Consider the following 13833-nt stretch of genomic DNA (forward strand, 5'->3'; position numbering starts at 1 on the left):
AAAAGAGGCATAGATGCTATGTCAAATAAATGTATTAAAGCAGTAAATAAAAACCTTGTCTAAAGACAACCAGGTCTTGATTATATTAAATCAGTTTAGTTAAGCCCTTGCAAATTTTCATGGCTCTGTTTCAATTTTCACTGATACGAGCTTTACATACTATCGGATCACCTGTCAGTACAAGCCTGATTGGGACCAGACATGACTACATAATTTTAGTTAATGCTTGATAACCAAAACCACAAGATGCAGTTTTTATGCTGTGCAGTAAGTCAGACAATACCTTACTTGTCAGAGCCCTCTGTGATAAATTCTTGGATTCTTTTCTGTTACACATTTTAATGGGCAGAACTAATTTTTACTTGCTCAATGCAGAGTTGACAACAGTAGTGCCTTTTTTTTTTTTTTTTTTTTGCTATGAGGTGTCCTAAAACCAGATTAATAATCTTACAGTAGCACTGCAATCTTGCATTGAAGAAATTACACAAAGCCCTGCAGCCATCTGCCCTGGTTTAACTAAAGCAAATTACAGCCCATTAAAATCAGTGCAGATTTGTCTTGTCAAACACAAAGAATCACACATTCTGTTTCTACGTATGAAGATGGGGCAGAACCAAGATGCCTGCTCCATCACTGCCTTGCACATTCAAGGCCTTGAAAATGGAAAGAGAAATCATTTCAAGCTGTGATTCATGCGTCTTGTCTTCGCAAGGCCAAGAATGACAAAGCAAAGTCTAGCGTGGTTAAATACTGGAATCAGAAGTCAAAGAAAGTTTTCAGCTTTCCTTACCCCAGGCTCAAAGGAAACTTTAGCCCCTTTGGATGAGAAGAAAAGCTGCAAATGGACACTCAAAGGGTCAGAAACGAGAAGGCATGTAATGGTGTTTTACTGCATAATTTGGATTCTGACCTAACAACTGCAAACACTTGCTTTTGGACATGCTGCTTAATGCTGATTGCATTCTAGGTTTGCATCTCCAAACCCATTTACCCCATGAAACACCACATTACTATGTAGGTCAAATTCTCCACTATTTCACAAAACAGAAGTAAAAGAACCAAGTATGCACATTTTCAAGCTGCTCTCTACAGAAATATATCCAGTTATTACCATGCTTTGTAGTAAGGGACAGAGAATACAAAAACCACACACACGCATGAGGAGTGAACTTACTGCAAACTGAACTGAAGTTACAAACTCCAGAACTAGAAAAACATTTTTTTCCCTTTCCAGTCATCTTTCCCTGCAGTTACCTTCCTTCACTCACATCAATTTACATTCATACAGCTCTGAAAGCTAGTTCTTCTCCAATAACCCAAACATATTAGTGAAGAGTCAGAACTGGAACAGTATTGACAACAAGAGGAAAATCATGCAAACAGTCCTGGAGGGAAGACAGGAAAGAAAAGGGAGGAATATGAGCTTCAGATCACACTTTTAGCTTTGGGAAAAACTAACAAGCAAAAATCTGAAACATTTTCTTTCTCCTTTACTTTTTTCCACATTGTTCGCCTTTTCTGTGTGCAAACTATTTAACTTCATTGCTTGTTACTTCCCTCCACATATCCCCCCATATATGCCACAGAAAAAAGGAAAGATACAAGACTTAGGAAGCATCTTCATGATTTCCAAGTACTTTGAAAATGTGAACAACAGAGGCAGTTAAAGCAGAGGCATTACAGAAGCAAGTGGAAAGGTTTGTAATTCCAAATAATCACATTGTTATGCAAACCTCTCCTCATTGGTTGGCTAGGGGCTTCAATTCATCAACCAGTCAGTGCTCAGTGATGGACATTCCTTGTCAATATTTCGAAAGAATATGCAGATGACATGGCCATAACCAAAGGAAAGACTAATATGAAGAAAGCAGAGTTATACACCAGTAGCTGCACAAGAGCCAATGCTTTTACTGAAGCAATTCAGTCCCACAGAATATTAAAATGAGAACTTTCATTTTGACTACTCAGTTTTCAAGCTGGGGCAAGCAAATAAAATAAATAAGAACTGCAGTCAATGTGTCTCACTTCTGGAGCAGGAACACATGAGCCTTTTAACTGTGTTAGAGATTAAATGCCATTATTTTAAACATCTGTGGGAAGTTTAGCTACACTCTGAGGATGAATGAAAGACTAGCAGGCCATAGTAATTCTCCCACAAAGATTTACCCAGCCTATCTTTTATCAACATGATAAACAAGAGCTGCAAGCAGAAAGAGACAAATAAGGCCACTCATGCTACCTCCACAGCACAACAGTGTTTTCTAAGAAAGGAAAAAAACACAATATTTTTCCTTACTATACAAATATAACATTTAGAGAAATACCTCTTTCCTTTACAGAGTAATATCACCCCACAGAAGCCATATATCAAACACAAACTGAAAACAAGATGAAATCCTTCCCAACGATGAAGCCTGGAGCTGAGCAGGCTGTACAGGGGCGGTGAGGAGCCTGGCTGTCCTATCACCATGCAGCCAGACCCCACAGCCTCATAAACCCCAGTTTCTCAGGTTCAGCTCCCCCTCCCAGCTCTGGCACCAGGGCTCCTTGTGATCCTTTTCAGTTACACAGAGTCCCCTCTGCAGCACAGAGGTGCTGACATATGCTCATTATTTTGCCTAAGTATCGTCATCGCAGATTCCCCAAGCTCCTGCATGAGATACTTGCTTCCCCAACCCAGGGTAACTGTTGAGCTTTCCAATGTGAAAGGCAGGTGTCCTCCTGTTCATGTGCCTATCTGTTGTCAAGATGAGCCCAACCAGAACCATAAGCCCAAGCACTCCATGAACTGCTAGTCTTTAATAATCCTAACTAGTTGACAGTCAGGTTCCTGCCATCACTGAAGGATAACATTCCAAGGTTGCAGGACTGACGGTGTGTGGTCTTTTCCCAGACCCTGTGTGCCAAAATCAGCTAATCAATGGGTACATGGCCAGGCCAAGTTGCTGCTGCTTGAAGAGAACAGGAAGGAAGTTGTGGAGCCTGCCGTGTGTGCCACCTGTAAAAGCATCAGGGCTCAAGGCATGCAAACTTGCAAGTGCAGTCTCAAGGCACTGTCAAAAGCCTGCTCCTGGCTGTCCTTACTGAGATGCATTTTACTCATGATCTCCCATTTGACTGCTCAAGAAGGGTCACATTTCCCAAGTGCACTGCAGCCCCAGAGAAACGGGGGTGAACTCAGTCAGGTCCAATGCTCTCAAATCCTGACATAGCCTCACACTCTAGACAAGCTCATTCTGGCATCCTGGTGCATGCGAGGCTGAGTGGGTACATGGAGTGCCAAAGAAAGGGCAAACAACAGACATGCCAGACAAGTGCAGGGATCTTTGCAACTCCCTTTCCTCCAATTCCAGCCTGTTTCACCATTGTTGTAGCCCAAATACCTTAGCTGTTCTGGCCCGTGGGCTTCAGAGGCATTAGCTGCATGCATACATTGTAGTTAGGCCATTCTGGCTGGGGAGGCGATAGACAGTCCAAAACTGGTCAAAATCACAGGTAGAAAGGCTTAAACTTTTGAATATTGCCAACTAACAGTAGGTCAAACCCAAGTTTTTAATTAGTTTAGAGCACTTCCAGCATTCAGCAGCAGGCATCCTGCTGCAAGGCTCTGGAGTTCAGCAGTCAGGAGCAGTTGTTCCGGGGAAACAGCCAGAAATGTCACTGTCTTTTAGCAAGAACTGGGCCAGTCATTCAGCTCCCAAGGCCTGTGCCAAGAGGCAAAAGAAGTTTTATAATGCAGAGGATTTGAAATGCACTACACCAATAGCATCTGAAATGGATAAAACCCAGCTGAGGGGGTGCTGCAACTCAAAGTCTGCTGTTTGTTATTGCTGGACCCTCTTAGGCACTTTTGAAAGAAAGGACAATGCTCAGATGGGATTTTCCCTCCCATCCTGAGATAATCTTTGGAAGCAATGCATGAAAAGCTGAAAGAACAATTCCTGCTGGTGTGAGAAGAGGCTGAGCCTCTTTACGTAGTACATTTAGTAATGCATTCTTTAAAGATGTGCTGGGAGGGGCGGGCAATTTTTTGCTATGATATTTTTCCCCAGAAGGAGCTCAAACCTCCTGTAATCTCAGTGGGCTGGAAACCGAGTGTGTTTGGTTTATGTGGGAACCCTATATACCAATTCTTTTTATTCAACCTAAATTATTTCTCCTTAGAAATGCCTGCTCTGGGAAGCTAAGTGCTGATTATTAGTTCGAACGATTCCTTTTTCCATCTTCTAAACTTACTCTGGGAATATAACTTTGTATTTGGATCAATATGAGATTCTGAATTCCTCTTTTTAAAGATATAATCAATATTTATATTAATAGATCATATGCTTGTCCTTAATAAATTGAGACTTGATCATACCAACATTGACACAGGTCAATACTACAGCTCACCTTTAAAAGCATGGTCCTGCCTTTATGAACATTTTAGATCCACATTCAAATCACCCTCAATTAGTACTTTCCCCAGAGTAGTTCCTCTCTGCCTAATGGTCACTGCCTAAGTCTTCAGGCTATGTATGCAATTTATCTCCTTTAAAGATCTTGGTTGAACTTCTGTCTCCCCTCAACATAAAAATACTCAGACTTTTTATGGAAAAAGCCATTTATGTGGAACCAGTGACATGAAACCAGATTATATATATATGGAAACATTTATATGCCACTTCATAAATTTCCCAGTGTTTGCTCAGTATTTTGAAAACTGTAGTTGCACAGTAACATCAGTCTCATCTTCAGTTTATTAGATTATTTCTAAACTGGATTTGATACAAGCCACTGAGGTTAAATGAAATTTAGAGGAAGCATGTAATACTTTCTCTCAGCAGATTCACATTCAATATCACTTCTTGGTTTTTTATTATTTAATATTTACTTTTTTAGTACTGCAGATCAGGAGAAATTTCCAGGATATCTGAAATAGACGTTAATTTGAAAATTGATTTGATATGCATTTGATCAGATTCACCCCCCAAAAATCTGAATTAAAAGAATTTTTCCCCAGTTTTCTGTTGTTTCTCCATTTATTACGGCTGCTTTTTCATATTAATGTGTCATATTTTTGCACATATGTAAAAGATGCTTGATTTTCAAACAGGTAAGTTACTGAATTTATAATTCAGGCGTTTAACTTCAGATCTAATGCTTAATATCTGCAAGTAACATTTGGAGAGGTCCTCTCTTCAGTGACCTATCCAAGCATAGCAGGATGCTCCTAACTTCATTATCACAGTTAGATAGGATGAAGAGGAGATGGTGGCTTGAAAGTTAAAAGAAAGTCACTCCAAAATCCATCACCTCACAGTATTACAGAAGTGATGGCAGGAAACCTTTTTCCTCCTTCTCAGTGGCAGTGGGAAGGAGGAGTTCTGTGCAGTGGCTGAGGGGTGGGATCTTGCCTGTCTACGTCTGTGTGGGGCCTTTCAAATCAATGAAGATACACTGATTTGAATTCAGTAACAGTAACCCTGCCTTCAAAGATTTTTCACATTATTATTTCTTTTATAAAAAGAAGGAACAAACAAATTAAGAAACCCACATGAAACATTTGCTATAGCAATGGTCCAGACCATGCAGCCTTTCAGAATTGTTAATAACAAATTTTGAGCCACCACTGCAGTAACACAAAATGAACAGAATGAATCGAGTGCAGCTGCCAGGGTTCCCTTTGACTTCCCTTTGTGTGGGCACATTTTTAGCAGTGTAGACAGCTAAATCAATGGCCAGTTAACTATTGATCCCTGGCTGGTTTCACTCTTTTGTTGAGCAGCACACCAAAAGGGTTACAAGACTCTACAGAAAGCCTAAACTTTGCATGGATTTTATTAGTGCACTAAGCACTGATAATGCAACAGATACAGAAGAAGGAAACTGGTAAAAGTGATAGGGGCCTCTTCATCTAGAGTCCTTCCAAAGTTTTTCAATAGAATCATAGAATTGTTTAGGATGGAAAAGACCTTTAAGGTCATTAAGTCCAACCATTAACCTAGCACTGTGAAGTTCACCACTAAACCATGTCATCTTTTAAATATGTCCAGGGATGGTGACTCAACTACTTCCCTGGGAAACCTGTTTCAATGCTTGACAGCCCTCTGGATGAAGAAATCTTTCCTAGTATCCAGTCTAAACTTCCCCAGTGCAACTTAAGGCCATTTCCTCTTGTTCTACTGTTTGTTAACTTGGGAGAAACCAACACCCACCTCACTACAACCTCCTTTCAGGTAGTTGTAGAGAGCTTTCCCCTGAGCCTTCTTTTCTTCAGGCTAAAAAACCCCACTTTCCTCAGCCACTCTTCAAAAGGCTTGTGCTCAAGACCCTTCATCAGCTGTGTTGCTTTGACATGCTTAAGTACCTCTATGTCTCCCTTGTAGTGAGGGGCACAAAACTGAACACAGGATTCGAGGTGCAGCCTCAACAGTGCTGAGTACAGGGGCATGATCACTGCCCTGGTCCTGCTGGCCACTCTATTGCTCATACAGGCAAGGATGCTGCTGGCCTTCTTGGCTGCCTGGGCACAAGCTGCTCATGTTCAGCTCTGTCAATCAGCACACCCAGGTCCTTTTCTACCAAGCAGCTTTCCAGCCACTCTTCCCCAAGCATGTAGCATTGCATGGGGTTGTTGTGGGCTAAGTGCAGAACCTGGCACTTAGAATCATCAAAACTCATGGGCCTTGGCCCATTGATCCAGCTTGTCCAGATCTCTCTGCAGAGCCTCCCTATCCTTCAGCAGATCAACACTCCCAGCCAACTTGGTGTCCACTGATTAAGACATCAAACAGAACTGGTCCCAGTACTGAACCCTGGGGAACACCATTTGTGACAAGCCACCAACTGGACTGAATTCCATTCACCACCACTCCTTGGGCCTGGACATCCAGCCAGTTTTTTACTCAGCAAAGGGTATGCCCATACAAGCCACGGCAGCCAGTTTCTCCAGGAGAATGCTGTGGGAAACAGTGTCAAAGGCTGCCATCCCCAGGCTTATCTCTAGCAAGAATGATTTTATCCCTTTCCTCCTTTGTTTTTTTTTTTTTTGCAGCAGGTACTGCTAGAGGCACTACCTATCTCCTCAACCAAGACCGCGTCTAAACACTAAAGGGTTTGCAGAAAAAGCACTGAAGAGCAGAGGGTATTGGGGTATTCAAAGAAGCTTATTTTGCCTTAGGTACCTTCAAAGGATTTTTTTGTGTTGTCTGATGGCCTTCCAAAGGCTCTAGTATGTAAGGATTTAACATCCTGAGATGTTAAGTCTCTCTTTCACCCTGATACATCTACTTCATGGAAGTCATTGTGCCTTTTTAGACCAATTGCTGACTACACGCTTCATAAATGATCTTTCTTCCATTTCCAGCCATACCCAACTTTTACACAATAGTTTAAAATTGATTAGCAATGTGCTTAAAAAAAAGCACAGCAGTGCAGGATATTTGGCCTCAGCGTAATTATGCAACTATTGTACAGAAATAATTAAGCCAAACCCATCAAACATTATAAATATAGCTAAAAATAATCCTGCAGTATGCATTTTCTGTGTCAGCTTCATTGTCAACAAGTCAGGTCAAAAGCCTGTTAATAATGACAAGGACACTTTCTGAAAAGACACAGTGGTTCTGCACATGAACACAGAGAACATAACTGCTATTCTGAAAAAAAGCATTTTCCAAATTATTTTAAGAAGTATCTTATTGTTATTTGCATGAGCAAATTTAAGCAATTCTGAGCTTTATAATGACCCAAGAATTGAACTCCTGCCACTAGAAATCCTTTGCCTGGGACCACCTAATCAGGAATGAGATGTGACTCAGGCACCTAATCTTACTGTGCCATCACTGAAGCTCTCTTTGTAACTACTTCTTAAACAAGGCATAGGCTAAAATTTGCTTTACCAAGTTTTGTCAAAAAATTGCAAACAAGCAAATTCCTAAAAACCATGACCTATTGAGAGAAAAGGAACAAGAGTATTGTAGGAAGTTATTTGTCACAAATACCTGTATCAGCTCCATAGTAGAGTATTATTTATAACTACTGTTTTAATTAAAACCATGTACTTTAAAAAGAGTTCACAGTTTGTATACGCCTGCGATTTCTTCTCACTGTGCAAACTGTGAGGGTGCTGTGCCGTGCTGTGTAAGCTGGACTCAGCTTTAATTAAGTTTGCTCATGGACAGCACAGCATTTGCTAAAGCTAAATATTCCTGGAACCAAATTATTACTGGTCTGTCCAGCACAGAGCTGCTGCAGAACCTTCCATCATGCTTTTAATCTGCCCATGGTGATTTTATTTGCCCTTCATCTCATGTGGCAAACATGGACTTGAGTCACTATGGTCACTGCTTCAGAGCACTGCATAAGATACATGGTATATCCTTTTACGTCCATCAAATACAATCATAACCAGAACTATGAGACTAATATAAAACCCTATTTTTCATACATCTGTCATTACAAGGTGAAATTTTTTAGAAATCCTTACTTCTTAGCTTTCCTAGAAACAAATTTCCACAATTTCCACAGTGCACAGTGCACTGCAGCCAGAAAGGCAGCTCAACCTCAGAAAAAATCACTGTGGCACGCTAGCTCTGACGGTGTTCAGTTGTCTCCATATTCTCTTTGACACTTGTTTTAATGACCGATCTGCTGTTAAGTAAGAATCAATTAACAACCTCAGATTATCTGAAGCCTGTCTATAACAGTTTCTGAAAATGCTACAGTCTCCTAGCAGTGAACCCTAAACGAGTAACCCACTAATGGCCCTAGGAAGCCAAAAGGAGATTTGCCTGATGAGCTGCAATCTAAATTGAACACCTTACCTATTTATTTTGATCTGTCACTGTGTCCTAGTGAACTTAAGACACTGGGTCCTACTGCACGTTAAACAATATCCCATCGTGTATGTTTATTTGCTCTATGCTATACTGCATTGATGACAAGCTGACTGATGCATATTTTCCAGGACTTCCTTATCAATATTTAGACAGAAGTAAAGTCCTTTGCCCCTGCACAGCAAATCTTGTGATTTAACTCCTAATATTTGCTTTCTCACTGAACTCTGTTTTACATGATGCTGTCCCACAGAAAGTACACATTTCTACATGTGCATATATATACTTACACAGAGAAAGAAGAGGTCACAAAAGAGGTTATTTCCTTTACAGAGGACATAGCATGAAATCAGGCGACAATATAAACTTTCTGTTATCAATAATGAAGAAAACTAATCTGAGCTAAAATGCCACATGCACTAAATTAATAAAAATAAATTAACAGCTTAAACTAAAGTGCTTAAAAAAGTAATCTCAGAAATATACACAAGAAGCATCCCATTATCATGGATTCTTGTGACTACCTGGCATTTCAAGAAACATGGTGCACACAAATAGTAAGTACTGAGTAGCACTTCAGTTTTTTAAAACAGATCTGCAGTGCCAGTGACACTAATTAGCTGAAATACAGTTTTTTTAATATGCAAAATGTTCGGTGCATGCATGTCCAATTGTAATACTATGTAAACCAGAAAATTACAATTATTTTTGCTCTACTTAAGATCATAATACTCCCAAACACCTGACATAAACACAAAGAGTTTCAAGGTGGAACTCAGTCTTCCAGATATAAAAATCCTTCAAGAATTCTACAGATCTCCTTTACAGAAGCTGGGACTTGTTCAGTTATGATAACAGACCCTGAAAAGCCGGGTTTGTGTACAAAGCACTGGAGATTCTAGAGTAAATGGTTACAATTATGACAGAATTTCTACATCTCATTTTTTTAGTCTATATTTGTTGAGGTGGCAACTCTCAAACCATGGTCTGGTGACTCCTGGAGCTGACTGGGCTGTGCTACTTTCTTACCTCAAAGTTGCAAGCATAATGACTGTTCTCATGACAGTAAAAGTGGACCTAAAGGATTACAAATGGTAGTGGAAATAATGGTTTTCTCCCTAATGTACCTCAGGACATAATACCACTTGCTCAGTGCAGAAAGAATCTAGTATTGGAACTTTATGATCTTAAGGTCCTTTCCAACCCCAACTACTCTATGATTCTATGATTCCACAAAGCGTTTTGATCAACCGATGGATTAACCCCTCCTATGTACTTTGTAGAGACTGTGCCACATGTTAGAGAAGAGGTTCCATGCTGCACCTCATGATCAGAAAAGGAAGTGATGGGATTTTCTAAATGACAGGAATGTGGCAAGGGGAAGGGCTTTGCTGTCTGATTTTCCAGTGGCCATAGGATGCGTTAAAGAAGCAGCAGAGGCACAGATTACAGATGTTGTGCATGTGTAACCTGTACTTGGCCAGGGTGATGTTAGGATTTTCTATTCACTATTTCCAGCACCTGTCCTCCCTAAGGACAGTGTATTTGCTCTGTCATGGCCTGATCCTTCTCTAACTGAATTCTACAGCAAAATTTTCATCATTCTTACTTGGCAGTACCAGGATCTGTACTGGAAAATATTTGCAGACCTATATTCAGACTTATAAAGGTGCAAAAAAAACCAAGTGGATGTATCTTTTCTAATTTTTTTTATATATATTTATTGCTCTGCTTTCAAAGCTTCCAGCAAAATGAAAATAATACAGATTTGAAAGGATAAATATGAACAAAGGGTTAAATTATTATCCATATGTGTAGACCAATAGCAACTTGTGCATTTATCTTCAGAAGCTTCTCTGGTTGGGGCTAAGTCAGGAAATTCAGAATTCTTTATGAAAATTCAAAGCCTTAGCATTTAACTGTCTACACTTGCAGTGGAAAAAGACTGTGGGCATTAATGGTAGTAAATTATCTGCACTGGGAAAGCACTAGAAGCTTTAAGAGGACTTTTTGGGACAGTATAATGCTTTTTAATATTTGACCTATTGACCCAAAGGCAAATTCAAGCAGCACACAGATCCCATGTGATTGCTTGTGAAGAAAATGGAACGCTTTCTTTTGTCATGTTTTGTGTTACTTCCTATAAACCATAAATGAAGTCAGAACTTTCTTGTCTGGGAATTCCTGTTGGGATATAGATTGAGGTCTGATTAGCCTGAGTCCATACAAACTGCTAGAGAACAGCTATTCATCTTGATGCACATGCCAGAAATGGAAAACTACCAGTCCTTGAGGATGCATCAATTTTCAGAGAGTCTGGATCCTTTTAACTACTACATAAACTTAAGAGAAAATCTACATAGATACTGCTTAAGGAAAACAAAATCTGCCATAAAACACAGCCTTGACAGTTTTATTTCAAGAAATCTGTATTTAACACAGACAAAAATACCGTTCCCGTTTAAGATCAAGCACAACTCGCAGAACATGCAATGCAGAAATACTTATGCTTTTCCTAAATGCATCAGATATAAAAAGACAACCAAGCCATGTTTCAAATGTGACAAGGGATGGTTTTCATTCAAAAGCAGGACAGACACAGCAATACCACATTTTCCCTGTGCGTGGAATTCCCAGTGCTGAGTCAGCAAGTCCCAGCAGAGAGTTAGCAAAAAGGACTTGAAATATTTATTTTCCAGACTCACACATTAAAATGATGAAATTTTATTAGTAAGTGAAGAAACTGAAACTTTGCTTTATTAAGAAAATAATAAATATTAAAATAGAACAAAAAGGCGGGGCTGGATTCTGTGATTATCACTGCTGAATCCCTTTGTACAGAAGCAACTGAGCCCTCTGTGCTCTCCTCAGCACCCATCAGAGGAAGTCTTTGTATGATGAGGTTGCCCTGGTAAATGAAGTTGAGATTAGGGGCAAATGACAGGGAACCAATGACAAAGGGTTAATGATGGGGCTAAAATCCTGCCCCTTTGACAAATCAAGCAGGCACAGTTCCATGCTGTCCAGGCTGCAGTCTCAGCAGTGCTAGTACTGTCCCACCATGTTTTTGCTGGCAGAGAAGTCCACTGCCCCACAGCTGCAGTCAGTGTAATAAAGCAGAGCCAGCAGGTAGCTTGAAGGGGTTACTGGATAGCATGGGACCACCGCCCTCCCTGCTCTGGCCACAGCTAGCCTGAGGCTGTGACCCGCTCCAGGGGAGCAGTACAGGCTACAACTCATGAAGAAGAAAAGCACAGCAGTGACATGAGACAAATCAATAACCAATGATGGCCACTGCACAAGCTGCAAAAGAGGACCATATCAGTCTCTATCTGGACAACATAGAGAAGAGGGGTCAGGCATCTGTCATCCATTCCTGCTTGGGAAACGGAGGTAAGCAAAGTGTCAAAGCTTCCCTGTCCTGATACAAAAACCCCAGCACCACTGGGGAAGAAAGCGTTATTTAAGGTTATATTACGCTTTTTGTAGGCAGCAAATAGGGATTGCAGTGGCACAATGCATTAACTAGAGGTATTTGGAAAGGCAGCGGAGAGTTGTGGACTCCTACAACTCTATAGTATTGGTGGGAAAAAATCAAGGACAGAGAAAGCAGAAAGAGGAACATTGTTCTTCTCTTGCCAGTTAATGAAAGTAGAGAGAAGAGGGAATTTTATTGTGCTTTTCGATCTACAAAGAACATTGCCTCTGCACAAGCAGTGGGGCAGTGAAGCAGAAAGGTATGAACTTACTTCCCAAAACCAAGGAAAGCATGAGTTCTTCATGAGAGTTTTCCTTCAAACCTTTCATTAGTTCCTTCTGTCTTTCATATCACCTAAAAGAGTGCAGTTTTCTGAGCAGTGAATGCTGACTCTAGTTTTCCAAGTCAATGAATGTTTCCAGTTGCATATTCACATGGAAAACACAAAGTCAACAATTTTCTGCAGAAAGAAGCAGAAAACCACTCTGAAATTATAATAGGTATAGTAAGGCAGACAAAGTGGCCAGTTCTATCCACCTATTAAGGATCAAGACAGACCTGTAAAGCAAATTTTGTTGAGCCATAAGGAGCCATAACGTGATCCGGCTGTGGCAAGAAAAAAGCATTTCCCTCTGGTCAAGAAAATGATGTGAAAGGGCACATGTGCTGTTCTTGTGGCAGAAATTAAGAGCTTTGAGAAAGCCATTAAGCAAAGATGTCTGGCATTTGAAATTAAATAATGGACACAGTTGTCTGCAGTCAGATGGTGAGAACTGGGGTGGCTGGGAAGGAGCTCTTCACAGGGCAGCGAGAACACCTCAGAGGCTTGTCTGCATGAAGGTTGCCTACCTGCAAAAGCTCATGCAGTTCACCTCCTTTACTACCGAAGACTAGGAAGTAAACTGTACAGGAATGGCACAAGATGATAAAAGAGAATGGTAAAGCAGAAATTTTACAAGTTGAAATTAAGACAGCACAAAGCTTGAACCCGAGTACACGTGACCAGTCTCTGTGAGGAGGAGGAAAGGAAGAATAAGATGCTTCAAGCCCTGTACTCTTTCCTTCTGCTTCCAGAAATCTGGACTTGGCTGCCTTGCCTAGCACAACAACTGGCTACGACTGCTTGCGTGTCAACAATTTGCTGTGTTGTACTAAGTTGGCCTACAAGAAAATGCATCAGCATTCCAATAGTAAGCTCTCCATGGCTCATGCTTATCTGTTGCTATTATGTCTATACAATATTTCAGCTGTGGCTATGTATATATATATGTATATCTCCGTGCCTCTGTGTGTGTGCATATGCATGGGAATGATGTGTTTAAGTACACATGTAACAACAAAACACATTATACACATAAAAGTGCATTCCAGTTAAAGCACGCCTTCAGTTTTGAAGATCTGGGTAAACAGATGTCGATGTTTAAAGATACATAAGACTGCACACAGATTTCCAAAAAAGGAGGCACATTTGCAATTATGCATACGTATGTGTGAGTGACTGCATACACAAAGGAGGTTCCCCCATAGCCACTTCAT

The 13833-nt window shown here is 40.5% G+C and overlaps 1 protein-coding gene across 8 annotated transcripts in view; it reads right to left on the minus strand.

Moving 5' to 3' along the window:
* The window catches only part of RBMS3 (RNA binding motif single stranded interacting protein 3), a 722404-nt gene that overhangs the window by 151564 nt on the left and 557007 nt on the right, over positions 1-13833 (minus strand). The window lies entirely within an intron of this gene.

Source organism: Pezoporus wallicus, unplaced genomic scaffold (genome assembly GCF_028554395.1).
Source record: "Pezoporus wallicus isolate ANWC-B61680 ecotype Strahan unplaced genomic scaffold, APGP_CSIRO_Pwel_v1 contig_3181, whole genome shotgun sequence".
In the NCBI taxonomy this organism is placed as follows: domain Eukaryota; kingdom Metazoa; phylum Chordata; class Aves; order Psittaciformes; family Psittacidae; genus Pezoporus; species Pezoporus wallicus.